This window comes from Pinus tabuliformis, chromosome 7, assembly GCF_031772625.1.
Source record: "Pinus tabuliformis cultivar Carrire ecotype Pingquan chromosome 7, CPIR1, whole genome shotgun sequence".
Classification (NCBI taxonomy): Eukaryota; Viridiplantae; Streptophyta; class Pinopsida; order Pinales; family Pinaceae; genus Pinus; species Pinus tabuliformis.
In genome coordinates, this window is record NC_142293.1 from 1,625,309,219 (window position 1) to 1,625,314,250 (window position 5,032).

Consider the following 5,032-nt stretch of genomic DNA (forward strand, 5'->3'; position numbering starts at 1 on the left):
TGTTTTTTTTTCAATATTTGAATTTTTGTTTTTTTTATTATTATTATTTTTTGTGTTTTTTTTATTGTTTTTTTTTTCAATATTTAAAGTTTGCTTTCTTTTTATTATTTTTTTGTGTTTTTCCTTTCATTGTTTTTCTTTTTAACAATATTAAAAAAAAACAAACAAACAAACAAACTTTTGTATTATTTTTTTTGTGTTTTTTTATTGTATTTTTCAATATCTAAATTTTTGTTTTCTTTTGTATTTTTCATTTTTATTTATTTAAACACTTACATTTTTGTTTTGTTTTTGTTTTTGTTTTTTTTTTTTCCTAGGGTCTCTGTCGATGCTCGTCTAACAACCCGATCCCATTATGGGCAATTTGAGAGTTGATTTTAAAATTTTCGTTATAATGAATCGAGTTTGCCCACACAATGTATCAATTTCATGGTTGGTCTTTAAGTTTTCATTACAATGGGTCGAATTCACCTACACCGCGTGTCAATTTGATGGTTGATTTATAAATTTTTGTTGCAATGTATCGAGTTGTCTTAGGCTAAGATTTTAAAATCGCTATATATTTTGCATTTAAAAAATAAATTACTCGAGTGTTCATTTTTAAAGTTTTTTGTCATAATTTTTTTTCATAATGTCATGCTTGAAATGTTTTGAAAACTTGAGATTTTTTTGTAGTCATAATCTTTGGTTTTAATTGCATGGTTGAAAAATTGTCAATATTTTAATGTTTTTCTAAGTCACGATATTTTATCTTTAATGCTATGGTCGAAAACAATTACAATTTCAAGGTTTTTTAGAGTCAAGATATTTTATCTTTAACAACATGGATGGAAATAGTTGAAATTATCAGAATTCAAGACATGATATTTTATCTTTAACGTCATGTCCGGGAATTGTTGGAATTTTACATTTTTTCAGAGTCCAGAGATTTTCTCTTTAACTCCATTGCTAAAAAATACCAAAATTGTAATCCATTTTTTTTTGTTATTCTAGAATAAACAATTTTTTTTAAGTGTGTTTTTTCATCCATTTAAAAAAAATAAAAATCGTTTTTACTTCCATTTAAAAAAATGTTGAAAATTTATCATAAAAAAAAACATCGTTCTAGAATAAACAATTTTCATTTTTGGGTTTTTTTTTACTCGAGTACCCATTTTGAGTTAATAGGTCCCGTTTCATTCGTATCTATGTTTCTTATGATCAAAATTAAAAAGTGAAGAAATTGCAACTCTAATTAAATTCACATATGCTGAAAATCATCATTTTTTATTAGATTAAAACTAAGGAGAGCATTAAGTTAGAAAATAAATAACTCACGTTCAGGGAATTAGCAGTAAATAAAAATCATTAAAAATGACTTCATCAACTTTTGGGAAGACCACCAATTCAGAATCCTAAATTAGACTCTTATCTATTTGTAATGATGACTCTAATTGGTTCTATTGGGTCCAATTACCCCCTTACCCTTCCTATTGACTTGTGATGTCTCTAATTAACTATAAACAAGAAGAGGAAATCGAACCTACCCTCTTGCAACATACTTGCAAGAAAACAGTTCTTAAGCTGAATTGAGAGCTCAACTAAGCCATACCTAAAGCTGCTGATATGTGAGAAGACTTCTAAAAATGCAATGTGTTAATTATAAATGCAAAACTACTCTAAGATGCAAACGACAAAAAGAAAATCTAATCTATTCTATCACGATTTGAAGCAATTATAGATCTTATTCAAATCAAAAGAAAAATGATTTAAAAGAATGAGGATTTAACCTGCCTCTTTTTGATGAATATCAAACCATTGAAATATATCAAACAATTGATATTATTCCTACAAAACATGCTCTGTTCATATATTTAAAACAATGAATGATTAGCCATAAAAACTAGGATATGTGTCATTTAATTCCAATGACAATTAAATTGATTTTAGATGGAAAATTTCTGAGTAAATAGTTACTCAAAAATTTTATTAAGCACAAAGAGCAAATTGGAAATCAATGCAACCAAAAGATCAGATAGCTGATCAAATGAACAATCATTCTCATATCAAAAAAAGCACGAAATATAAAATAATTGGTACAAATATGTCATTAAATAAATGAAGTTTGTATTAACAGATAAAAGTATTTGCATACAAATTAATAAACCTGGTCTCCTTGCTCTATTTCTCAATGAATCTCCAACAATCTTTCCAAAATCATGAGTTCTGCCACAAGAGAAAAAAGGTGCAATAGTGCAAGCTCTGCCTCAAATACAAAGACTAAATTTTGAAAAGAAAATCCCCAAATAATTCAAATCTGAGTTTTCCTCTTCACCTATAACTAAAATTCTCCTGGCAAAAGTGCTCAAATTCTCTAACTTGCAACAAACTCATTCTCCAAACTAATATTTATAATTTACAAAAATGAATCAAAAAATGGAGAGTTGTTGCAATCAATTTTGATCCATCAAATTTGGAGTTGCAAATCCTCTTTTTTTCCTTTGTTGGTTCAATCCTATTGCTCTAAATCCTTTACTTCGTCTCTCCAACAAATTTTCTCCAAAAATGTTATAAAAAAATACAATAAAAAACCAATTAGATTTGCACATGAAAATCATAATACCAAAATTGGGAAAACAAGCTCTCGAACTAAAATCTAATTAAATCAATAAAATAAAATGAAATGTGTGCTTCCCAATGATCCCTGTAAGGATTTTTTTGACCCAAGAAGACAGTGTTCGAATGAATTTGCAACAACAAAAACTTTAGCCAATCAAGTTCCAAAAACAAAGCTCAAGAAATGTTTTTTTGTTACAAATTTATAGCTCCATAAATTCATAGCTCCATCTTCTGCTAATGTTTTGGCATATTAAATCCTCAAATTTGCTTGAATTAATGCTTCTAGAGTGTTTTCCATGATTTTAGTTTTTGAACAAGCCGTCTTGAGCCTCATTTGGCTGAGTAAAACTCAAGATAGAACCCTTCAAAATCTGCGTCCTCAAACTATCAAAATACTTTTTAAAAAAAAAGCATTATTTTTACAAAACTTTTGGACCATTTATTAATTTCTGAATTTAATATAAATTTAAAATATTAGAAAAAATTAAAATTATATAATAGAAAATTAAAATAAATAGTAAAAAACAAAAGAATTTAAAATTAATTTAAAGGTTAAGAAATAAAATAAAAGGAAATGAGATTAAATCTTCTTTCCACTTCACCCATTTATAAAGCTTCCTATTCACGTCTTATGACACTTTTTACGTCATCCTTACTTCTCCACCCTTGGAGATATGTTTGTGCTCGAACTTTCGTGGGATGACTCAAGCAGAATTACCTAATAATTGATATTTTTATTATTATTTCATATAATACAATACAAGTTTAATCATATGGTTTTTTATTTTTTATATAATTAACATATATTTGAAGGTTTTAAATAGTTATTAAATAAATAATGAAAATGGCGATTGTTTTTAAAGGTGTAAAGTACACCGAAGGAATAGAAGATTTGAGAAAGAGAAAACTAGTTTCAACAGTGATGAGTTAACAAATGTAATCCAAAGTGCACTTGAGAAGTGTAAAAGAGCAAAAAATAGGAAAATCATAATCAAATTGTTTCCCTGTAAATGCTTGGTTTGATGAGGAATGCAAAATGGCAAGGAGAACCTTGAAAAAGGCAGGCAAGGAGAAGATGAATGTAAAGTTATATAAGCATATTCTAAAAAGGAAAAATGACGAGTTCATGCAAACAAGGCGAGAAGAGGTAATATATCTAAGCAAGAATAACCTAAAGCTTTTCTGGCAGGAATTTCAACCAAGGAAGAAGCAAATCAAAAATAATATTACAACCCAACAATGGTTTGAATATGCAAAGCAACTCTAATAGAAAGAATCATAGGCAGAGCCTCCCTCCAAGATTAACACAACTACAAAGCTCTTCACGTTATAGGAGGTGGAGATTGGAATTAAGAAGCTGAAAACAAGAAAGGAAAAGGACTTGGTTGAGCTTCAAGCATAGTATCTAAAATGGGGAATGAACACTCTTGCATTGCACATCAGGGAAATATTTATCAACATCATTCAGCAAGGATTCCCAAGGGATTGGACAACTAGCCTAGCAATACTCCTTTTTAAAAGTGGAGACATTAATAATCCTCCCAATTATAGAACCATTATGATCAATCCTTTGTTTGCAAAGCTTTTCGGCAACATGATAGAAAATCAGTAAGTGGGCAGAAGTAAAAGAAAAGAGAGCAAGAGGACAAGCGGGTTTTATGCCAAAGCATTCTACGATGGATCATGGTATCACGTTGAGACCCATTGTTGAAAAGGTTTAGGAGGACAAAGAAGAAGCATTATGCTGCATTGTTGACTTCATAAAAGGCATTTGACATAGTCCCTATAGATAAGTTGTGGCATAGAATGGAAGAACTTGAAATTCCGTTGCATTATAGGGCCGTTGTCCATAGACTTTATGAAGAAGTGAAAGTCAAATTAGAACCTCAACAGGTATTTCAGAAAGCTTTAGAAGTGATATTGGAGTCAAGCAAGTTTTCCCTCTATCTCCTACTCTTTTTGGCTCATATATTGATAAACTGGAAGAGTGGATAAATCTGAAAGGTGGAGATGGTGTTCAGTTGGGGGAGTTTGTGATAAAGCTTCTTTTATATGCGGATGATATTGTATTGATTTCTAAATCGGCCCATGGATTGCAAATGCACCCATATGCCCTTGAGAATTTTTTTAGAGAAGTGGGGATGCAAGTCAATACTAGCAAGACCAAAATAATGATTTTCTCTAATAAAGGGAAGCAGAGGCAACATACGGTCTTCTTTGAAGGCAACATTCTTGAAGAAGTAAATGAGTAAAAGTACCTCGGGATTCATTTCAACAACAAACTCAATTGGGAGGACTGCAGAAAGAAGAGATTTTTAGGAGGGTAGAAAGCATTATATGCTCTTCAAAACATATGTAGAGAGGCAGAGTTATGGGATTGGAAAATGACTAAAACGTTTTTTGGACTCCTAGTTTGTCCAGTGATGCTATATGG